The following is a 26,141-nucleotide window of genomic DNA, read 5'->3' on the forward strand; positions in this document are numbered from 1 at the left end:
CTGTTCCCAGGTGTTTTTACCTGTATCAATGGAGGTATTTTTGTGATTTTTGGTATGTTGATGACTAAATGCAGTATTGATGGAATGGATCTGTATTGATGAAATAGCATTTGTAATATTTTAAATATTCAAAGTGAGGTCTTTATGCTTGAAGCAGGCATCGAAAGAAGTTTCAGATGCATGAATCCATTCATTTAGCCTGGTACATGCTATATTGTTGGTTAATTTAGAAACTAAGAAAAAAATAAAGGAAAAATCCTAAGCTAACAAAATGCTTTAAATGCACTATATCTATAACTAAGCAAGTTGTGGGGAGCGCCTGCAATCTGAAGCATTTACATTTTTTCACAGTTTGCAAGCATTCACCTATCTTTTCCACCACTTTACCTTCATTTTACATCAACATCTGTTTCATCTTTTTGCAAAGTGTTTTTTACACATAGGCGATATAGAAATAATAATAATGATCAGTTTAGGTTATGTCTTCTATATGGAGGGGAAACATACTGAAGGATCAGGAATAAATGTAACAAGTGAGTTGAGTGAGACTCTGGTTGTTGAGGCATACTGGTGGAATACACCCCAAGGTATTTACTGTCTTTATTAGCTTAATCATTATTGGCAATATATATTATTCTGCAGGAAGAAGCAAACATGCCTGCAGTGCTGTTCCAAGTTGTAATCTTTTAGTGTTTGAAGTAGTTAATAAATAATACTAAGATGACAAGTAGGGAGGTCAATGCAAAGGCCTATGGAGAAAGAAACTGAGAAAAATATTCGGTTCAAACTGGTATCTTATATAATAAATACATCATGGTGGGAATGGTATTTTAGTCATGGCCAGAATTTCAGATGTCAAGAATCAAGTAGATTTTAGACTGAATTGTGTATGCACAGACTAAAGATCATAGAAGCATAGAATCATTGAGGTTGAAAAAGACCTTTAAGATCATCGAGTCTGACCATAAACCTAACGCTGCCAAGTCCACCAGCAAATCATGTCCCCAAGTGCCACATCTACACAGCTTTTAAATACCTCCAGGGATGGTGACTGAACCACTTCCCTGGGCAGTGATGTGGAAAATGTGAAAGATGTGAAAGTAGGCAAAAATTTCAGTGGAACTCTGACATAATTCAAGTTGGGCATGACTTTACGCATAAATTATATACACAGAAATTATAATAATGATCAATACTACTAAATACAGTTATGACCAGAATATACAAAAATATAATTCACATCAGCCAATCATGTGAAAAAAAAAATGCAATAGATCTTATTCTGTTGTCCTGCTCATTATTTCTGACTTGTTTCAGGTAAAAAAAAAAAAAAAAAAAGATAGAAACAAAAAATATAGAAATGAAGCTGTCGTGGTTTGGGCTGGCTGGCCCATGGTTTTATTCAAATACAAATTGAGTAGGTTGAACTTTGATTCTAAAATATATTGGGATTCAGTTGGTTATAAAGATCTGGAGGGAGCAGTCTGTGAGCTCCTCACTTGGATTCTGCATAATTAGAGTAGGCAAAGCAGCCTGAAGTACGCAACAAGGAACAATAACCCCCTGCGCTGATCTTCGAGCATCGTACTTGTCTGAATGATTTTTTTATATTTCTGATTTTTCTATTTTGACTTCTATGAAGGATATTTTCTCAATGGTTAGAGAATTATTTTTTTCATGTTAACATGTGTATTGGCCTTATTTACAACTGTACAGCAATAGTTTTCAAACTGTTGCTTCAGCAGTGACTCCAATGACAGATTGATAATTTTGTGTCCTCCCTTAATCTTGTCTGAAACTGAGTTTCTATGAAGCTCAAGATCCAATTGCTTTTCCCTTACTTTAAGGTCCACCATGACAAAACAAAACAAAACAAAAGAATATTTGCAAAATGACTACTAAAAAGTATTTTCTGTTTATAGGGATTACCATTTGGATGTATAAATCCTATTTTTACTGGTTTGTTGTTTTGTTTTTTTTTAATGTAGCCTGTCTGCCTTTTTATTTTTTATGTTTTTTCTGAAGGATACATTGTCGTAAATTCAGATCTCACATTTTGGTTCAGACATCTGAGCAGTTTCCATCTTTCCCAGTGGCCTCAGAATGCAGTTCCCACTTCATACATACAAACACACATATGTTCAAACTCATATACTCTCTTTCTGCATATGTCTTTGTAAGGAAGATTCCAGATTAACTCAGAGGAGTTCTTATTTCCTTCCTCTGCTGCGGATACAAGAATTTTTTAGTTTTCTATCTGTCCTATCAGAATTTTATCCCTCATGTCTACTACAACAGCAACCAAATGACATTTTAAATCCCTTTTTTTTTGTATGGGTATATATTCCAGACTTTGATACTGTCATTTAAACATAGATTGTTAGATGAACTCTGTCATTAGCTATGAGCTTTTTTACTATATTACAGGCATCAGACAGTAGAGTGTGCACGTCCATGAATACATGTGCATAGGCATGCCAAGGATGAAGAAATATTTGTATTATACCTTCTAACCACATCTTTCCCTGCAGTTTGTCTCTCAGGTTGTAGGGGGAAGAAAAGGAATTTTGTAGAAAACTGATATTTCAACGTGATTACTAATGGAGATCTTTTATTTCGTTTCTTTACTATTGTCAAGTGGCAGAAGGTTTCCTTTCACTAGCCATTCTCGGGGGGGGGGGGGGGGGGGGGGGGGGGGAAGAAAAATCATATGAGAAAGATCAGCAACAACTCACTTGAGCACTGGTGAGATAGAAAACCATATGGTCCAGTGGTTAGAGACAAATTTAAAGGCAAGAGGATCTTTATTTTCAACTTCTAATCTGGATGGTCTGTTTATTATGTGAATTTTGGGGAAGTCCCTCAGCCTCTTTCAGCTTCACTCAACTCTGCTAGCATAATGGGTAAAACAGCAGGACATCATTACAAACTGTATGTTTCTCTCGATAAGTAAATACCCTGAACACTTAAAAATGTTCATACTTTCCTTAGAAAAAGGTTAACTCAGTACAACAGTGCAGCTTCATCAGGTTTAGGAGCACAAATCAAATAGAATAGAGCTGTTATAGCAAGAGGAAAATGTGAAGGATGAGGTACAAACGATAACACTAATATTGAGAACCCTTTTAAAGTTGTAGAGGAATGGACAGAAACCAAGTTTATGTTAGTCAAACAGCAGATGAATAACCAATTTGATGAGTAAAGAATAAAATGGAAGCCATCCTTTGGAACAGGGAGCCACATCTGCTTTCAGTCATGTCTGTATGAATCCAGAATAATTTCAGTAATTGATTTGAATGAACTAGGTTGACGCTGCATTGGTGTATTGGTGTTGTGGGGCAAGTTGTTCTATAATATGGCACTTTCAGATCCAGAGGAAGAAAAAAAAGCTACGCAGATGAGAGTAGTACTTTTCCTATCTGGTATATTTAAGTCCTTAAATAACGAACACTTTGTCTTGTTTGATAGAGAACAAACTAGCATTTTGTGAACAACAGCTTGATTTCTGGCAGTACGTTATGTGCTCTTTTAGGAGGCAAGATGTCAGAGAAATTAATAAAAAAAATAAAATTCAAGATGAAACAAGTGCTGTAGTATGAACTCAAATTAGACCCATTGGCAAATAGCTGGGCCTCCAGTTCCCACTCAGAGTTTCCCAGTGTGTCCAGGAAGAAAACTCAAAATGCATTCTCACATATTATTAGGAAAGAATTATTCAGCATGTCTCAGCTTACTGGAAAGAGGTCTATAATGTTTTCCTGGAAATCTCAGGGCTATAATCAAGAAAGTAGTACTACCGTTCTACCGATCTAATATTTGCTTGTTCTTTCATAGTGTGGTGGAAGGCATGTTAACTTTGTTTGCACTAAGTTTGTAAGTTTCTCTGGTTTTAGACTTGCTTATGTGTGTCTGTGTGTATTATATAAAATTTTTTTAAGAATAATTTTATGGATTTTATTCAGATCTTGAATAGATCACCAGTGACACGTGCATCAGCAGCGTGGAGCCACTGCACCGGAGCTTTCTGTTTCCTAGGGGAATGGAACTCGGTGTTCCGCAGTCATAACATTTTTCTGCTTTTATCAAATATCTCTGAAAGCCGCTTCTTTTTACTGCTGTTTTGTAGGAGAGGTGTTAACCTGTCGTTATCATCCGCTACTCTGTTAGCCAACATGTGTGGCAATTCTAAAGATTTCAACTCTGCTAATGACTCCGAAAAAAAAAAAAAAGTGGGAAATTACATATGAAAGGGTTAAATGACAGAACTAAGAGTGCAATTTAATGCACCCAGAATTTAAGAAGTGACAGATTAGATTGCATAGGTAAGCTTCAATTAAGTCCTGTTACATATCTTTAATTATAGGTTATTCCACCAAATCTTGCCTCTTCAATGCCTAGAATGGATCTGTTGTGGGAAAGAAGTAAGGGTATGTAGTGAAGGATACAATTGTTTGCAGGACCCTTGATTCACCTGTTCATAAGTAGAAAAGCATATAATTAATGAGTCAGGATAGCTCATAAATAAAAAGGTAGTTTCTGTTGTCAAGGTAATTTGATGCTGCTATAGAGATTTAGAGTTTAATCCTCACTTTAATACATACAAGCAATGGGCTGTTTAACAAATAATTTAAAGCTGACCTTTAGCAGTGTTGGTTTGTGGTTTTTTTTTTTACTAACAGTTATGCCCAATTTTTGGATGCTTATTATGAAACGTTTGAAACGGACTGTCAGAGATTCGGTACATGAAAGCTGTGCTTTGAACCTGTAAAGTTCTGTCTCATACTGAATATTTTGAAAAAATCAGGTCCTAGCACTGAAAATTATTGCATATTTTTATGTTGCTCTTTGTGTTGCTCAATTCCATTTGTAAAATGGGGTTATTACCTCTCCTCCATTGTGAAAAAAATGAAAATTATTAGAGATTATCATAATGGGTTAATAGTAAAGCAAGTAATTTTATCTTTAGAGTAGACTTTGAGCAGTGTGCTGTAAACAAGGCCTCTGTGACACATGGAATGATAAGAACAGCAGAAAATAAGACTTTTTTTATTATTAAACAAATGTTATCGATTCTTTGCAGTTGGCTTGCTTTAAAAATATGTAAGGGACTCTTATAGTGTGTATATATATCCAATTTATGCATGCCGAGTCAAAGCTGAAATCAGGGCTTGCTTATATAATTTTACTAGTCTTTTAACATTGGTGTTTTCCGTGTAATCTCAGTTCGACATAGATCACTATGGCATATGATATTATCATCTTGTCAATTAGCTCGTCAAACTATCCTGTATGGTTTAGGATGAAGCAGAGGGGGAGTATAAGTAGAATCCCAGCTCACAGACAGGAACAGGGGTATTTAAGGGAAGTAACACTGCCAAGGAGTACTGAAAGCAGAAACTAATGCTTACTATTTTTCTTTTCTTTTGCGGAAAAAAGAACCCTGTTGGTTTGTCCCAGTTTCACAGTTTTATGGCTTGAACCACTTCTGTTTATGAAAGAGAGCAGAAATGCCTTTGGATCAAGTTCAAACAAGGCAGCTGACTAACAACCCCTTCTGTTAGTTGACATGGGTCATCTATGAAATACTGTTTTTTTTGTGAGATTGCATTTTTGTTAATTTCATGTTTTACGAGGAATGTTCACTAGGGAAAGACATAGGAAAAGTTTGCTCCTGGGTAAGATAAAGGTTGTGGAAAAATTAATCACCTGGATCTGCTACATGGTTATCTAGAGACTACGGTTTTGACCCATGTATATGTTACTATTTTTAAAGCTCCAAAGAGCAGATGGTATTGGTTGACAGTCAGCAAAGACAAGTAAACGTGTTTATAATGTTGCAAGGTTATGAAGGTGAATTCAAAAACAAAGGATTTAGAAGTGATAAAAAGTACAGAAGATAGCTGAGGTGGTAATAAAGCCGCTTCCTTCCAGGGGCAGTATCTTTTTTTTATTGTGTCTGATTGCAAATTAAGGTGAAAAAAATTAACCCCAGGCATAAAAGAATATTCCGTCCCTACCTCCCTGGTTTCCAGAACAAAAAACCTTAGTCTTTGATTTTAGATTCGATTTTTTTTTCCCTGCTGGTTGCCATACAAAGAGATATAGCTCAATAAAATGAAAGATCCAGTGCACTGCAGTTCATATTATTGGCCTGAAGGAATTCTTAGGTTAATGGATTTGATGGCTTTCCCTTCATTGATTTTTAAGATGATTATATTTTATTAATGGGTGAGAAAATAATAGTTAATCTTAGATTTATTGAAAACTTATTGTGAGACTGCAGGAATTGATAATGATAACAATACATTCAGGGAAGCCAAACTATTCCTGTCTTTAATCCCCTAAGTGCTGATGCGAGGCAAACCTATTGACTTGAAATTAAATGTGCTTTTATGTACACCTGTGTTCAGAATAAAAGAGTTATATTTTTCTTGCTCTTATGAAAGATTTCATTACATGAAGCGTTGATACACCTCAGGTGTTTCTTTTGTGAAAACTGTATGTGAAATGTCCAAGAGCTGAAAGCTCATGGATAAGAGCATGTTGTCCTCTGGAGGCTATAAGATCTGATTTCTAAGTCAGCCAAGTCATTTGTCAGATAAAAAGCCTACTGGTCAACCGTAATTGTGTTCACAGGTTTGAATCTTAAACCATAACATGTAGGTTGCAAATTTACAGTGGAATTTGAAGAACAGCGTGAACAACAGCTCATTTTACCTCGGCACTCTGTACCTTAGTGCTGTTATAATTTGTTTTTATGTTCTAAATGGGCTCAGAGACCTTTCTTATTTTTTTGCAAGCCAATAGATGATAACAAAAGATGTAACAATTTTACAATATAAAGCTATAAAATGGCATTCATCTCTCAGTAGCACTGAATTTCAGTATTCAGCTCATCTTACAATAGTGCATTGAACTGGGTGGCTAAAGATGGAGAGATGCTGAATCAAAGTTATGCCTCAGGCAACCATAAGCCCTTGTTACACAATCCTAATGTGTGGTGAAAGTTCTCGAGTGGCATTATATTTTGACAAAAAAAATCGCTTCTCAGCAATTTCATTAGTCATAATGATCCAGATCCAGTGCATTTCTGTGGGGTAAACTCGCAAAAAGACCAGTTTGGGAATGTGCAGCAGATTCTGTAGGAAACAAAGTAAGAAAAAGGGAGAGACATCAGAACACAGCAATTACTGTTGAATTTTTCATGCTTATAATGCATTATCTCAAGCTGGCACTGCCGTTAATGGCTGTATAAGGCCTCTGACTGGACACCTACATTAATTTTAGAGCTCCTCTATTGTTTTGCTTGAAGCAAAATTTGACATCAACACGATGTTTCACCTTAGATTGAACTTAGTGGGGAAACAACATGAAAGTAAATTAAAATCCCTGCTCACTTCCCACCACTTTTGCAATAGCATCTTTTTATTTTACACCAAAAGCTGTCTGAAACCTTTGGAAGAGATTTCCAAAAGGAAAAGCCTATTTTTTTTAACTTCCTTTCCCTGACTCCAAGATGCACCCAAGGCAATATATTAAAAGTTTAAGCAACATACAAAAATAATTATATGCACTGTTTGTCTTCAGTACATATACTGATGAGCGTATATGCTGTATATAATTAAAAGGGAAATAAAATGAGGAGTTGAGGGGCCAGAGCCTTTCCTAGGTTTAGCCTGTGCGAGCATAACTGTATGGAAGGGGGGGAATACTGAGGTAAGAGAGGAACCTGCGTGTACTGGCTCTGAAATGACCACGTATGTGTAAAGTATTTTCCTGTTGGGAAAATACAGCTGTCAAAATAGATTCGCAGGTAGTGTGTGAACTGGGGACTGTGGGACAGGAAAAAGGGCAGAGGTTGAACAAAACCAGCAGAGGTTTGGCCTCCAGATTTGGCTAAAATAAGAGGTGATCTGAACCATTGCCCAGAATTCAAACCAAAAGAGAAGTGAACTTGTCAAAAGCTTCAAAAAATATTTCCTATTTTCTTGTTCTTCTGCACTTCCTGGTTCTACTTAGTTCTCTGAGTCAAGGGCCAAGGTAAAATTAAAAGGGCTGATCTTGCACTCTTGTACCTACACCGGCTCAGAACCCACCACAAATACCACATAAAGTCTGTTCTTATAAAGTTGCTAGGTAAATACTGCAGTTAATTAAGTTAGTTCGAACAAGACCTGGACAATTCATCGAAACCAAATCTGTTTGATCTTTCCTATAATTAGACATAAAGCGGTTCCTCTCATTTTCCTCAAACAACCAAAAAATTTATGATAACTTGAGTAACTACGAGTGTCAGAGGTTTCAAACTAGTACGGACTCTGTAGACCAAGAGTAAGTGAGCCTCTTCTCTTCTTTCCTTCCGTCTCTTTTTTTCTTAAAGGTATTACGTGAAAGAGAACAATCATGTAGCCCTCATACAAGTAGTACAGACCAAAGCCTTGGGACTACTCGCAATGCATAAACTTGAGCATATGTGCAAATCTTTGCTGGATTGCACCCAAAGGGTGCATCTATAAAGAGCTACAAGTATAAAATACTGAAATTACTTGCACATGTGCTATTTAGGTCATTATCTATAGCAATTCGATGTAAAAGAAGGAGTGATTTGTGTTATTTTTATCTATTTATAGACTTTGTCCAAGCTTTGAAAGAACTCCCTGTGAACTATTGTTGATTGACTATTGCTTATCTGTTGTTTCAGGAGCAGAATGATGAAAAAAGAGTAAGGAGGGAAATACTAAGTAATGAAATATCTTTTTGTGTCATATGAAACAGTCATCTATCTTTAAGGATTAGAGGAAAAGATGATCTACAGCGATAGTGTTAAGAGCATTCTTTCATAATTCCAAGTTCTTGGAGTTACATACTTGCATCGTAAAACCTTTTTGATAAGCAGCATTTATTGTCAGCTTTGTGATTGTGAGGCACTTGTGTTTGCTTCCCTACCAAGAACAGAGAAATATTTTCATTTGCCACATCTTCGTTTTTAACTCTTTCAATGTCTTATTAATTAAGAAACATTTCTGTTTCTGAACTCTTTACTTCTGGATACAATAATGACGTAGATCTCAACTTCTGTCCACATTGTAGTATGGTACAGATTTAATGCAGGTTCCTGATGGGGAACTTGAAGCAAAACCACACAATTGCTGGGAAATTGCTCTTATTTTATAAATTAGTATAATGTTCATAAAATTGAAAATAATAATAAATTCAAAATATGAGAAAATAATTTAGAAAAATAATTTAGAAAATAACTGTAATCTCTCTTTTGGTGAATGCAAAGTAAGAGTCCTTAGGTAGGTTTCCCTTACTGCTCCCCCCACCCCCAAATAAAATAACTTTGGGAGAGATCTTACTAAATTTGTCCAGAGGAATTTCATAAGGAGAATTTTCATCTTCTAGCTCAAGTCAACTCTAATTTTCTGAGTTTATAAATTTCAATAAAAAATCTGTGCTATAAAATGCACCATAGCTATCTGCAGTCTGCTCAGGCTAGGAACACAACTGTGATGAAGTACCTATGAAATACGAGGAAAACTGTTGTATGATAACTCACATTTAGACCAAATTAAGGATGTAACAAATATAGCAAACTTCCATAGGCAAGAAAGACAATGAACTTCCTGTTTCACTCCATACACATCAGTGCAATTAAAAATAGCAGGTCTTCACTTGCCTATGACTTCACTTGACTATTGGATATGGATTGTTTTCTTTCTTAAAGGGCAGAGTGGAAGACAAGCTGATCTGGAGGATTAGTATTACGCATGAAAAAGATAATCCACCATGAAAAGAATGCATGTCACGACATAGTTTTGTATATAGAGATTTAAAAAATTACACAGTAGAAAGAGATTGGATTATAGGCAAGCAGATTCATAAATCTACATAGATTTTTTTTAAAAGTGAATAATTTTATACTGAGCTCTGGAAACTGATCCTATCTAAGGTATGTGTGAGAGGTTGTCCTTAGTGAAATACATGGAAAGGGATTTATCACCCAGAAAAAAAAATACTAAGCCTCCACAGTTGTGGTTTGTTCAGGCCAAATGTTCAAGTAACTAAGCTAAGAATTTAATAAGAGAACAGGTAAATAAAATAATGTATCACATTGAAAATTGCTGATGACATACTTACGATCTTACACAAACTGAACAAAATAGTCCAAAAAGCATTTTATTTCTCCTGTGTAAATAGGCAGCTAGTTTTATAGTATTTTCACAGGTCTAGAATGTACGATTTGTTTCTTTCATTTATATTCTTCTATTGAATGACAGTAATAATAATAGTAATAGTACTTATAATAAACCCTAAAACTCTACTCCTGCCTCTGCTACAAGTTATTTAAGCAGTTGCTGATAACGGTGTTTGCTGCGTCTTCTATCACTGTGACTCCTCCACTTGTGTCCGTTCGCTTTCAGTGTTTTCCTCTCCTCAGCAAGTATGCAACCATTTATTAAAGAAGCCAATTTTTGCTAACACTAGCTTCTTTTTTCACAAACTCTTTTCTTTATCAGTATGAATATAGTGTATTTCTAAATTTGCTGTTAAATATGAAACATACACCCATTCAAATAAACTTAAAGTGTTGATGCTGCATAATATCCTTGAATCTTCTATGATAATTGATGTACATATAGTTTTCTTCTCAGTATTTTGTATTTTATTCTACAATAGGAAGGTCATGCAGAGGTGTTGCTTGCCTTTCATTTGCCCTTATTTTGGAAACCAGGGCTACAGTTTTTGTGCTAGATAGGCAATCCAATTGCACCAGCTTGCCAGCTTTGTTGTACGTACAAAGAGCACATCCAGGTAAATGAATGGAAATGCAGAGGCAGAAACAAGTATTCTGTACACAGAATATGGCTTACTGAGTGGAGCAGTATAGATAAAGAAGAGAAGCACACTTAATGCCAAACTGGAGTTCTCAGGTAGTACAAAATAAGTTTTGTGATTGCTACACATTGTTTCAAGATAATTGAGCAAACAGGGTTGTGAAGAAATGCTATGTAGTAGTAAGTTTTCTCTGCAATATCTTCTACAGAATCATGTGAGCATTTGGGCTCGATCTGTATGTTGAGACTGGCTCTTGAGAAACTGGCCGTTTACGTCATTTTATAATTCCTGTTAAAAAATAGCCTAAATACTATGTGTGCATCTTTGTTCCAGGACAGACGGTTGCGTGTAAACAAAGTAAATTGCACTTAGTGTATAGGCATGCCCTCTTTACTCTCTCTTTTCCCTTGAGAGAACTATTCCAAATAGTGATACTTCCCAGGATAAGAGCAAAATTAGTTACTTCTTGCAAGTGCAGAGATACATATCCACATTCATTAACTAAACTAATAAATACTGGTTTGTTCAGAGAACTATTTAGATAGGTTCCCTTCATGCATAATTATCCCCTTTTTGGGGGTAAGTTGCATAATTTAATGTACAAGTAATTTTTTAAGTGTGATCCTCAGCATTGAGGATCAATCACATGGCTATAACAATCATTTTGTTATAAAAATTGATGTTTTACGTGATTGTTTCTAAAATATGGTGTACATCGTGCTTTTTCTGTTTGGTTTTTTTTTTATTATTTTTATTGGAAGGATTTTCCATTTTATGCATATGTAACATTTACATTTAATTCTCTGTTTTTTGACAGCATTGTAGCCTAAGGAACACTTGGTATTTCCTTTTATTCATAAATTCTGCTTTTCAGAAAAATTCTTGCAACAGAGAAACAGACTAATTAAATGATACCAATTGTAAAAGCTTTGTTGTCTTCGGTTTGTCACGTTAATAGTGAATACTGTTGATGGATAGAGATTGGGGTTGTATTAAATCACAGCCTGCTCTTAATCCTTTCCTTTTTCTTTGAAATATAATATACACAGAGCATTCCAAACCACTCTTCAATCAGACAGGTGTTCATAATCTTCTCTTATAATGCAAGGGTTAGGCAGTGTGGTGTTACAGAAGAGTGCTGAATCATCAATAACAGCAACAAAAAATCCCAACTCAACAACTAAACCCATAATGCTTGGTTAATATTTAGATTCTTGCAACAAAACACTTGAGGTTTACCTTATCTTTGTTCATCTTATTCAGCAGGAAGTTTCATTTCTACATTTCTCCTATAAGACAGGAATTGAACATTTTCTTTACATGTAGTTTAGTCTGTAATACAAATGCTGTTTAGTCTTTTCTTGCAAGCTGTTCACAAAGCCAAAACCCACAAGAAAAACTGTCCAGTTGAAGGTGGAGACTGCAGTTCTCAATGATTTAAGAAAAGAGGGAGGAGAAAAGGTACAAAACTGTCCTTTAGCTTTATTGTACCTTCATTTTTTTTTACTGTTGTTGCCATGTGGATTAGTGGGAGAGTAGAGAATGGTTAGCATAGAATGGATGGCTGTACATAAAGTTATCTGCTGGGATTTGCATGAAATTCCCTTAAAATTAAGAAACCCAAGAACCTTTAAAACCTTCCCATTTGGGAAGCAGCTTGGTTTTGGCTCAGCATAGTAGTAGTCAAAAACTATCTTCTAGGTGTTTGATGACTTCTAAGTTGGTTGTCTCCTTACATAGGGATAAGTTACGTTGTAGATGAAGTAGCAGAAGAATAATTATTCTTCCCTATAACAGTGCTAATTTAAAATAATTAAGAATCAATTGGTAGAGCTGCAGAAGAGCTGGAATGTCCATTTTCCATGCAAAAGTGGTGACCTACAGTTGGGGGAATTTTATCCACAGGAAATACAGACATTAACCATGTCTTTCATGTTCTAGAAATACACCGAAAGTTCTAATTCTTCATTCTTGCTAAATAGATCTTTTCTTAATAATCACCTAAATGTAGGTTTCATGCGGATTTTGAAGAACGCCATGTGTATTTTCAATTGTTTGCTGAATGTAAGAAAGTAGTTTTCATGCTTGCTTGGAAAAACATTTTGGACCAAGGAGCTGCAGTAGAGGAATATGATATTTTTAACATAACGTAAGGGCATAGCAGTGTCACCTTGAACAGAACTCTTCTTCAGTGGCAGCAGAATGGCATTTTTGAATGGCAGCTTGAACTAAATAGTATCTTTGAGTTAGGGGAGATATCTTTCTTCTATCTCCTTTCGCATAAGATTTGTAGTAGTTTAAATATCTGTGACAGACTTCTTAGTAGGCAATCTTGATGAGATCTAATTAAAGCAGTGCCTTCTTGTGTTGATATAATTCAAAATGTTGTCCTTCCTAGTCTCAAATCTTACTTTAAATTGTTTAGAATATGCACATGAATTGCAGTGAAAGTATTTCAAAGTTAGACTGAAATTAGTTTCAAGTCCTCTTAAATTCAAGAAACGGACAAATAGGCAAATCTTTATTTCATGATTCAGTGCTTAACTCAAACTTAGGTTCTGCCTTTGGCATTCTTACATACAGCAGAATGTAGCTCAAAGTATTGGGTTTGTAATCTCTGATGCTCATTTTTATTCTGCTCTAATTGTGGCTTCTTATAACTCTTTTTGACTTTCTGGATGCTTGATTTGTGGGGGAAGAGGACTCGTAGTGCCTAATATGGAATAAATATTACAGGAGTTCTACAGGAGTCTAAAAAAATCAATATATTTAATTTAACGCAGAGAGGTAAAACATCCAGACCCAACAGACTTTCATCAAAAATCAAATAGGATTTTAACATCAGCATGGTCCCAAAGATCTGAGCATTTGGGATCTCTTTGTGGCCTTAAAATGACGAATGGTTAAATATTCCTGTTGGATCATTTCTAAATAAGTAATATCCTATAACCCTTTTATTAAATGTGTTGGCTTCACAGATGCTCTCTTCTAATCACCTGATTATCGATCTGTATATGACGTCACTAACAGATGATCTGTCTTGCAACACTCATACATAAATAAATAAATACAAGGAAAGACTTAGGGTCCACCATTTTCACAGAATCACAGAATGGCAGGGGTTGGGAGGGACCTCTAGAGATCATCTAGTCCAACCCCCTGCCAAAGCAGGTTCACCTAAAGCAGGATACAGAGGATCGCATCCAGGCGGGTTTTGATTCTGCCCAGAGAAGGAGACTCCACCACCTCTCTGGGCAGCCTGTTCCAGTGCTCTGCCACCCTTAGAATAAAGAAGATTTTCCTCATGTTGAAATGGAATTTCCTGTGTTCCAGTTTGTGCCTGTTGCCCCTTGTCCTGTCACTGGACACCACTGAAAAGAGTCTGGCCCCATCCTCTTGACACCCATGCTTTGCATATTTATAAGCATTGATAAGATCATTAGAAATGGTGATTCAGAATATCGGTTATACAAATTCACTTGTATTATTGCATTGCATTGCATTGCAATGAGGTGAGTGCCCTGGTGACGGAAGATGCAGAGAAGGCGGGGTTACTGAATGCCTTCTTTGCTTCAGTCTTTACTGCTAAGGCTGACCATCAGGCATCCCAGACCCTGGACATAAGAGAAAAAGTCTAGAGAAAGGAAGACTTTCCCTTGGTTGAGGATGATTGGGTTAGAGATCATTTAGACAAATTTGACACCCACAAATGCATGGGCTCCGATGGGATGCATCCACAAGTGCTGAGGGAGCTGGCAGAAGTCATTGCTGGGCCAGTCTCCATCATCTTTGAAAGGTCATGGAGAACAGGAGAGGTTCCTGAGGACTGGAGGAAAGCCAATGTCACTCCAGTCTTCAAAAAGGGCAAGAAGGAGGACCCAGGGAAATAGAGGCCAGTCAGCCTCACCTCCATTCCTAGAAAGGTGATGGAACAGCTCATTCTGGATGTCATCTCTAAGCATGTAGAGAAAAAGAAGGTTATCAGGAATGGTCAACTTGGATTTGCCAAGGAGAAATCATGCTTGACCAATCTGATAGCCTTCTGTGATAGCATGACTGGCTGGAGAGATCTGAGGAGAGCAGTGGATGTTGTCTCCCCCAACTTCAGCAAGGCTTTTGACACTGTCTCCCATAACATCCTCGTAGGCAAGCTTAGGAATTGTGGGTTAGAGGAGTGGACAGTGAGATGGATTGAGAACTGGCTGAATGGCAGAGCTCAGAGGGTTGTGATCAGCGGCGCAGAGTCCAGTTGGAGGCCTGTAAGCAGCGGTGTTCCTCAGGGGTCAGTACTGGGTCCAGTCTCATTCAACATATTCATCAATGACCTGGATGAGGTGACAAAGTATACCCTCATCAAGTTTACTGATGACACAAAACTGTGAGGAGTGGCTGACACACCGGAAGGCTGTGTTGCCATTTGATGAGACCTGGACAGGCTAGAGAGTTGGGCGGAGTGGAACATAATGAAGGTCAACAAGGGCAAGCGTAGGTGCTCCCTGCACCTAGGGAGGAATAGTCCCATGCACCAGTACAGGTTAGGGGCTGACCTGCTGGAAAACAGCTCTGCAGATAAGGACCTGGGAGTCCTGGTGGACAACAAGTTGACTGTGAGCCAGCAATGTGCCCATGTGGCCAAGAAGGCCAATGACATGCTGGGGTGCATTAAGACGAGTGTGGCCAGCAGGTCAAGGGAGATTATCCTCTCACTTACTCTGCCCTGGTGAGGACACATCTGGAGTATTGTGTCCAGTTCTGTGCTCCCCAGTTGAAGAAAGACAAGGAACTACTGGAGAGAGTCCAGCTGAGGGCTACGAGATGATAAAGGGAATGGAGCAGCTCACTTATGAGGAAAGGCTGAGAGACGTGGGTCTGTTTAACCTGGAAAAGAGAAGACTGAGAGGGGATGTTATCAATGCTTATAAATATGCAAAGCATGGGTGTCAAGAGGATGGGGCCAGACTCTTTTCAGTGGTGTCCAGTGACAGGACAAGGGGCAACAGGCACAAACTGGAACACAGGAAATTCCATCTCAACATGAGGAAAATCTTCTTTACTTTAAGGGTGGCAGAGCACTGGAACAGGCTGTCCAGAGAGGTTGTGGAGTTTCCTTCTCTGGGCAGAATCAAAACCCGCCTGGATGCGATCCTCTGCATCCTGCTTTAGGTGAACCTGCTTTGGCAGGGGGTTGGACTAGATGATCTCTAGAGGTCCCTCCCAACCCCTGCCATTCTGTGATTCTGTGATTGCTCCTTGTGGCATTTATGAAAAATGGATTCTTCTCAACAGTAATACATTCTTTTTCCTCTTCTTAACTCAGCGTACCTTTGCTAACAGAGGTAGATTTGACTCTTGTCTTTCTAATGAAAGGGTCAAATACAATACTGAACCAAAACTTTACATCTAAACAAACCCGAAACTGAGCGATGTTTGAAGCCCAGAAGGTAAAAGAATGATCAAAAGTAAAATTTATCAAATGTATTCAATATACATTATAACAGAAAACTTACCTTTTTTAAGAAACCGTTTATCAAATAATGAAGATTAAGCAGATTTGTTTAAAGACTGCATGTTGCAATGGATCGTTTTCCATATTACCACTGATATTTCGACACTTGTTGAGTAAACTGGTATTAATATAACATTAGGAAATATTCCCCTCCTGAGAGGAAATCTAGCTAAACAAAGTGATATTTAATGTTTTCTATTATATTTATTTAACTAAAATGGTTGATTGGGTGTTAAACAGAACAGAGGTTAATGATCTTTGTTATTGGTATTGTAAAAATTAAGAAAGAATAAAATAGGGTTAATGATGTATCTCATTATTGTTATTACGGGGATTAAATGCATGCTGTTGTCCACTGCACTGAAAAAATGGGCCCCAAGCTGACAGTAATTAGCAAAATTATATTATTGTCTAACCTTATGCTGTAATTAATTACTCTCATCACTGCATTTTTCAGTGTGCGATCTATGTGTTTAAGTCGTCTCCTGCTTTGTATGTAAAACCGAAGGAAATAAACTCATATCTGATTTAGTCCAGCCTATATATGAAAGCTGTTATTTATTGCATAAATGCAAAATGAAATAGGGGAGCGGATAGGATAAAAGGTGAGCAGTCTGAGGATAATCTGAGTTCGTTCCTCATACCTAGAGGATGTCCTTGTGGTTTCATTTTCCCTTTTGTTTGGAATATTTATATTACAGCAAAATGTCCACTGGGAATAAAAAAAAGGTATCAACTAGTGAGATAAAACTATCCATTTATTATTGGTTGTTTTTGTTATGATTGTGTGTGTCAACCCAGAACAAGACCTTATTGTGCTAGGCTCTTTACAAACAGAGAATAGCAGATGGTCCCAGCTCTAGAGAGCTTATAATCTGAATCAACAGGGTGAATGATGAGGCATAACATAAAACAGTAGTGTGAACAATGTGATGGCAGCAAATGTTACATTAGTTCCATAATTTCTTGCTGAAAGCAAGGAGGGAGGGTTTAGTATGTTTACTGGTGGATTAGGTCTAATATGGCAGTGGTGACCTTGTTAGCACTTTGCAGCTCTGTGAATACATTCGATGATGACACTAGGAAGCAGCCTTATGGCTGCACACTTCCTTCCTCCCCCTCCAAACTGCCCCTGCACCTCTGTCCAGAGGACTAGAAAGATGCAGAAATGAAGCAAAGGGTAACTGATATGGGGGACAAGAAAGGCTGAGGTGAAATTACTGTAGGGGAAGGACAACAAACAACTAACTGTATTTTTAGCCAAAGAAGATGACCTGCTTTGGCTACTCCTACTTTCTTCTGCTGGACTTTCTCATTGGCTTGCTTCTGTAGTTTTACGTTAATAATCAATGGTCAGAGGCAGAAGAAGCCATGTGAAAACCTCTACTGTGGGCAGAGTTTCCCCTATGGGTGGTGCTCCAATTGTTGCATGATACGGAGAAGCAAAGGACCTTCTCCTCCCTGCAGGTGCAGTTCCAGCTTTGTCTTTTTATATACTGTAATCTATAGCTGGAGTCCATATGAAGCCTCATTCAACCTCTAGAATAATCTCAAGATTATTTTACTCCTCCAGACTTAAGGAGTTCAAGGCAGGTGTTCATGCTTCAGGTGTCATCTCCATTTTTTCTGTTCTGAATATTTTTATAGGACTAAAAACTGGTTTTACTTCAACCGGTCCCTTTATTTAACTAGTGCTGCTTCTTGATGTTAATCATAAATAAACTAAAAATGCTTTTTTAACAAACAAGGCATATAGAGATACTACAGTTGTTTGTTTAGCAAGAGTAGGCACAAGACCAAAACAGTACATCACAAATGTCTTTCTGAATGTTCACAATATCAAAAGTCCAGAAACAACAAAAACTTACGGAATTGTTAGGTAGGTACATGAGAATATAAAGAAAGTAGTGAAGATATAGGTTTTAAAAAAAATCTAGATATAGTTTACAGAGAATCGAATATTTTCTGTTTTTCTACAATTTCATCTGTGGGAGGAGATAATTGTTTCATTTTCTGAAGACAGTTCATGTTTCAACTTCTTTGCAAATTAGACAAATATTGTCTTTAGTTAGTAAATTCCGTCAATTCTGGATAAAGTGTAAGAGCAGACGGGACTATAGGCACACAGGTGTTTTGTGCAGCTTCTCTTGATGGGTGGGTGTCATGGTTTAACCCCAGCCAGCAACTAAAACCACTCAGCTGCTTACTCACCCCTTTCTTTTTGCCTCCCAGAAGGGTGGGAGGAAGATGAAAAAAAAAAAGGGGGGGGAGGGATAGGGAAGAAAAAACCTTGTGGGCTGAGATAAAGACAGTTTAATAACAGAAAAGGAAAAATAACAATACTAATGACACAGATCACTCTCACCACCTGGTGAATTGGCACCTTCCTAAGCAGTGATTGCAGATTACCACCTCCCAGCTAAGCTAACCCCCATTTGTATACTGAGCACGATATCTATGGTATGGAATATTTAATTGACCATTCCATTGTTCTGTCTATGCTTCTATGGGAAGCTGAAAAAAAAGTCCATGAATAAACATCTCTTAGCAACAACTAAAAACAATAGGTATTATTGACATTCCTTTCACAGCAATCACTAGAAAGAAAAATTAAGTCTTTCTCAGCTGAAACCAGGACAGTGGGTAAGCCAAGAGATGACTGATTTAGAAGAACAAAAAATCCCAAGTGTTTGCAAACAATACTGCTGAGAGCTCTGCACCAGCTTTAAGGGACATGTTCACTGAGTGGGAATCAGCAGGAGCAGCACTAACCTTTGACATATAACAAAAGCAACCAAAAAAGACCAAGAAAATAGAAGAAAAACAAGAGTTTTCTATAGTTCCATGGCTGTGTATTGTAATGGACCAGCTTTATCAGCTGAATGTTCACAAGTCCATGGGGCCTGATGGGATTCATCCCAAAGTACTGACGGATCTAGCGGATGTTATGGCAGAACTCCTCTTGATCATCTACCAAAGGTCTTGGGAGTCTGGGGAGGTCCTGCTGACTGGAAGCTAGCCAATGTTATTCCAATTGACAAAAAGGGTTTGAGGGAAAGACCCAGGGAACTACAGACCTGTTAGTCTAACCTCAGCTCCTGGAAGAATTATGGAGAAGATTATGTTGGGTAGATTGAAAGGCATTTAAAGAATACTGCAGTCATCAGGTACAGTCTACATGGGTTCACAAAAAGAAAGTCCTGTTTGACTAATTTGATATCCTTCTACAATAAGGTCACCTGCCTAGGGGATAAAGGGAAGGCTGTGAATGTAGTTTTTTGGGTTTTAGTAAGGCTCTTGATACTGTCCCCTCACAGCATCCTTCTGGACAAGTTGCCCAACTATGGGATGAGAGGGTTCATGGTGTGCTGGGTGAAGAACTAGCCGAATGGCAGGGCTTAAAGGGTTGTAGTGAATAGGGCTACATCTGGCTGGTGGCCGGTCACCAGTGGTGTTCCTCAGAGTTCAATTCTAGGGCCAGTCCTGTTCAATATATTTACCAACAATCTGGATGCAGGAGTTGAATTCACCATTAGCAAGTTTGCTGATGATACAAAACTGGGGGGTATTGTTGACCCTCTCAAGGGACAAGATGACTTGCAGAGGGATCTAGATAGATTGGAACACTGGGCAGCGATTAATGGGATGAAACTCAACAAGTCCAAATGCCAGATTCTGCACCTAAGAGAGTAATGCCGGACACAAGTATGAATTGAGTGAGGAGTGGGTGGAGAGCAGCCCTGCAGAAAGGGATCTGGGGGTGCTGGTCGACAGCAGGCTCAATATGGGTCAGCAGTGCGTCCTGGCAACCAAGAGGGCAAACCACATCTTGGGGTGTATTAAACGTGATATAACCAGCCGGTCAAAAGAGGGGTGACCTCATTGCTCTCTACAGCTTCCTGAGGAGGGGAAGAGGAGAGGGAGATGCTGATCTCTTCATGGTATCCAGTGATACAACACGTGGGAAGGGTTCAAATCGGCACCAGGGGAGGTTTAGACAGGACATTTAGAAGCATTTCTTTACTGAGAGATTGGTCAAACACTGGAACAGGTTCTCTTAAGAGGCTTTCGATGCCTGAAGCCTGTCAGCGTTTAAGAGGCATTTGGACAACGCCCTTAATAACATGTTTTAACTTTTGGTCAGCCCTGAATTGGGAAGGCATTGGACTAGATGATCACTGTAGGTCCCCTCCACCTAAAATACTAGCCTAGCCTAGCCTAGCCTAGCCTAGCCTGTCCTGGCCACTCACCAACAGCACTTTAATTCAGTGAAGCCTAAGAAAAAATAAGTGCCTACAAACCTTACAGTCCTGCTTTTCCCTACTGCCAGTGAGAGCAAAGAAGTAGATGAGCATTCGATTTAAATTGTATTTGCTCAATTGAAAGAAGTAACTCTAAATAATAAAATAGGTAGTAAGATAACTACCTAAGTCAAAAGAAATTCTTTCAGAGTAACCTTGAATAGTTCTTCCAGCTTTATATTTCACGTATTGTAAAATTAGGTCCAAGTTTTAAAGGAATGGTAAGAATAGCTCCCACATATTTTTCAAAATTTCCTTTAATATTGAGAAAAGATTGTATAATTGCATGGAGCTTAGCATTTGTTTTCAAAATATTAATTTCTTTTAAATTTTGTACTCTTGTATTTTGTTTTATCAACCTAAATTTTTATTAACTTTTATTATTATTATTATTATTATTATTTAACTGTCATAGTTACCTTTCCTAGCATAACAAATTAAAAAAGCAGAAACATTTAAAATACCTTAGATATATTTCAGGTCTCTTAAAATCAAGATATATGCATTATGTAAGTATCTTGAGGAACTTTCACTGGAGGCATTTTGAGGTAAAGACAGTCTCAGACAGAAAGGCAAAATGTAAGGAATAGAGGATGTGTACTTTTGATTTCTTTACAAGTTTGTTTGTTTGTTTGTTTGTTTGTTTTAAGTAAATTCCTTTATTTCACAAAGCTTCTGCTGTCCAAGCTTCTGCCATTTTTATATTTCCAGGAACCACTTTGGACTCAAAACTGAAACCTGGATCTGATGTGTTTCCCAAAAAAGAATTCAATTTGTAGAGACCATACATGGAAAAAATAATTTCAAAAAAGGAATGTAACTTCCCACAATGTTCTGAAAGTTGTAGAGATAAGTGTGTTTATAATTTCCCTTCTACTTGCAATCTTTGTCATGGGATTGAGGAATTAGGAGCCCAAGCATCTTTTCACCTCTAATACTTGTATAACAGCAGGAATGCAAGCTGAAAAGAAGAAATTATGGAAAAAAAAAAAGAATAGTAAATAGACAATGGAGAAAAGGGGAGGTGCTGAGAAACTGGCAGGAACAAAAAAAGAAGAAAAATAATTTGAAGTAGGAAATGTAAACTAGGTGAGGTTAGTGGGAAATAGGTAACCATTTAATGTTTCCTGAAAATGTATTATCATTATAATACACCTTAATGAATCAATAATTTTTAAAGCATATATATTACATACTGTAAAGTCTTTTTTTTTTTCCACTGAGTATACACACACGTGTAAGCATAATTCCCTATTTCTAACAGCCGCAGTTTTGCTGAGTCCCTCATTTGGGATTGCTGCCAGGCAGGTTAAATCCTAGTTCCATCTGATCTCTGTCATAATGGAACATGGAGGCTATTCAGGAAACGCCGCTACATTATCCTTTGGGTAGCATATGGATTTCTATCACCTCTTGTCGTTCATAATGTATTTATTTTAAGACTATCTTTTATAATTTGTCGGCACGGGGAACCCTGACTGTTGAGATGTTTATACCACATTACAGTACAAAGAAATAATGAGGGAACCCAGTGTGACTGAAACGGTGGATACATCTGCAATATGAGCAAGCAGAGCTGATGTACATCTTATGACTGCTAGCCGTTCCTTCAACTATGAAATCATCTGCTTGCAGTATACCCTGTTCTGTTTTGTTTTGTTTTGTTTTGTTTTGTAGCCAAAGGTAATGGCATGCCAGATACCATCTAAGATAGGGAGGAGCAGACTTAAGCTACTCCTATTTCCTTTGCACTGTACCTGCCTCTCTGAATGGTCCTGGAAACAGCAATGGGACTTCTCAAAAAGAAAGATGCCTTGAATATAAATAAAGACACCACTGACTATTCTGATTAATTGTTTTGATGTCAGGCCAAATGCTCAACCTGTGTTGTTTGACAATACTGTTCACTCTTTTTGAACTGTGTAAGACAGTTTTCTAACCCAATATTTGCATTTCTTTGATTAATGGATGCTTGCACAAAACATATTTTATCAACTCTCTTCCTCTGTTGGATACCATCTAGTTCAGTCTGTTTTTTCCAAGGTAATCCATGAATTATTTGTTAACCACAATTTTGTTGTGCAGCTAAAGCCTCCCTCACTCGTGTAAAAATATAGGGGATATAATGTCCTAGGTTAGCAAAATAAGAGTGACAGTAATAAAGCAATCCTAACAGACATTGTGTCACTGGAAAGGAGCAACTCCAGATTTTCTGCACTTAGTTAAATTTAGTGTGCAAAACTTAATTCTCACGTGAGTTTGGTCAAGCATCTCTTGGTGTTCTACGAAGCAATCAGAACTTTTAACTTCAGTTTTGGGCTTTGTGTTAAAGACACAGACGTAGTTTGAATAAGACTTAAAAACTGATTTGTGAGGTGCCAGGTCTTGACTTGCCTTGTGTAAGCTTGTTTCCCAGAAATGGGTGTTTGGTACCTTCCAGTAGTCAGAATCTTTTACCCGTTTGCACTGATACCACCAAGAGGCAACAAATTTGTCTCTGTAAAAGAGTCTGGGTACCCACACTGTTAGTCTTTCATTTGAAAATATTGACAAAAGTGAGTTCACAATTCTTACGGGCCTTAACAGTGACTCTGAATGAACAGATCCAACTGTTTATAATAAAAAAAAAAATGCATCCTTCGGTGAAACACTTATTTTACTGGTACAGCAAGTCTTTAAAAGTTCATGTTGACCAGAAAGGAGACAATGTTTTCCATATTGACATGTGCTGTGTGAGAAGAACAGATAAAAGCAGAGGAAATTCTGGAATGGACAGCAAAACCATCTGACTAGGCAGGTCTAAGGTACAGGACTTAAAACTTCAGCAGTATTCTCATCATGTAACTCATCATTTTAAGCTTACTTTCTCACTGTCATGCTGGTAAGTTACTTAATGCTTCCATGCAGCTATTTCTGTATAGTCTGCTTTGCTTAAGCAGACGTGAGATATGCCTGCTTCTTACTTCATCTGCATATTATCTGTAGCAACAGGCTCCTCAGTTCAATGAGGCATTTTGACACGATGAGAACACAAGTTATGACAATAAGAAAATGTCCTATTTTTTTTGTTTGCATTTGTATTTGTTACAGTATATTTTTGGAAAACTGCATGCTTCATGCTTCAATGTATAAAATCACTGCCTTTTGCTTCTATTTCAGCCTCAGCGAAGGCATCGTCTTGGGTAAGGATGGCCTTAAGCATTTGTTAGGTGGTTTTTTGATTCAGAAGCTGTAATGTTTTGCACCTGAAAACATGCAGAGTTATGCAAATATGTGCTTTATAGACATTTTTAGAGTAAGTTGGCAGTTACGATGTCAGCTGAGTTATTTCTTCCATAAACAGACTGTTCGGATATTCTGTATGAAGGAACAAAACTGGAGAGAACATTTTATGAGCGAAGGAAGAGCAGTAACTCAGGCTATCAAAGAAAAAATATTATATAATCATTATTTATATGGTGTTTTATTTCCTTCCCTATAGTCAGTCTTTTTGTAATTGTTTGTTTTCCTGATAATTGTTCAATTTTTCCTTTGTAATTCATAAAGTCCACCTTTCATCATTAGAATAATACTATTGGCACAATAGGTTATTAGTGAAGTAATTGAAAGAAATCTGAAATAATGTGTGGTAAAAATCAATTCATGATACTTCCTCATTTTATTTGGGCCCATATATTCAAGGTGACTGTGCATGAAATGTCATGTGGCCAACAGTTGTTCCGTTGCACATGTAATGTGAATGGAATACCGAGCTGTATCACGGAATGTACAGGGAATGATAAGACTGCATTAACAAGTGGGAGTGTTTCTCTCCGTGGATGTAGCAAACAATAAGCTAACAAGAAGTTAGTAACATGCGAGCAGAATCGAGCATCCTCGCGTTGAACATTTTAGTTAGGCAGTGAGTCTGTGTTTCTGAATCGGGCATGATATGCTGGCATGCGGGCCTGTGGAGTGGAGACTCAAGATGCCCAACAGTTAGCAGCTGCCCTTGCGAGATGTAAAGGGGTTAGGGATTAAACCTTTCAAGTCAGAGTTTTATTTTTCTGTATGCTTAAAAGGCGTAGCTCGTAGGCTATTCTTTTTGTTTTCTCTTCTTCCATCATCAGCAATGATCTTAACATCTTTAACCTTTTATATTACAGGTTCACCATTAAATGTCAGATGAGATGTTTCATAGGCTAATTTTTCTTTTTCGTTTTTACTCTTATAACATCATAGCTCTTTAACTTCTTCAGTGAAATATGGTGTCAGCAGGAAACATTTTCTAGTCCAGAATTATACATTCTAGAGCCGTATTCACTACTGTGAACTTCACAGGTCATCTAGCAATGCGTTTTCTGTAAACAGTTTGGATTATAATCTATTGTTTTGCAGGGAAAGAGGTAGTAATTGTCACTTTGGTGATGAGCATTCATCTAAATCAAACAGCTTTCTTTGATTTTAAGGAATTTTTATAACTGTATTTTCTAAAAAATAAATACATTAAGTCCTTTTCTGCCCTTCAAATTTGTTGTATAGCTGTATAGATATATTTGTTGTATAGATAGTACAATACGCAGGCATGTGGAAAAAATGGAGAGGAGGTAAAAAAATCTGTTCACTTCGGCAGCTGAGAAAACAGGAAGCAGTGAGGGCAAACGCTGGTTTAGGGTGCAAGGACCTCACCTTCCCTGTATCCATTTCCACGACATTGCTGCTTTATCATGTATTCCAGCTTCTCTAAATTATGTTCCTAACCTGAGAAGATAAAGAGTATCGGTCTAAAGCTTTGCAGTGAGGGCATTATTCTTTTGTCCTCTGTCAGTGGCTTCATCAAATGCCAACAGAGCAGCATACAAATTCTGAGTCTGAGGTTGGCTGTGCACTGCCTGCACAGTAAGACGGGGTTGTAATATGTTTCTTGAGTTCTGACCACTTGATTGAAAGGCCCACAGCATGCAGTTCTGAAGGGTGGTCCTCAGTTGCTCAGACAAACATCTAGTGTCATCTGAGGTGCTCTGAGGTACCCGAGTCATTCACATGTACATGGCAGATATGACGCAAGACTTATGGAAATATTGACTGCTTCTGGAGTGGTGACTGGAGGCAAGATTGATATCACAGAGCGTCTAAAATGGCAGAGATGCCTACTCGGCAACCACGTTCAAATTTCTTTGTTTAGGCAATAGACCCCTTCTATGTGTTTCTGCCGTGTCTTGTATCCAACCCTAGATAGAAAGGTTGTGCGCTGCTGTAACTGGAAAAAGTACAATATATATTTGTGCGTGATAAATGCAAACTCTGATGAAGTGCCATTTATTGTTTTTCAGATCCATTTATTTATTGTACTTCTTGGTACTTGTGCACCTCTCAGGAAACCCTATGGTGCCAGTACTGCTGAGAAGCAACAAATTATAGCACAGGGATGGGAGTGAGCCATGGCAAACCACCCAAAATTAGGTTCTTGCTCAGAGTTGGAAGTCTGAGTTTGAAGGAGAAGAAGATGTGCTGTT

This window comes from Vanellus vanellus, assembly GCF_965231255.1.
Source record: "Vanellus vanellus genome assembly, chromosome: 6".
NCBI lineage: Eukaryota > Metazoa > Chordata > Aves > Charadriiformes > Charadriidae > Vanellus > Vanellus vanellus.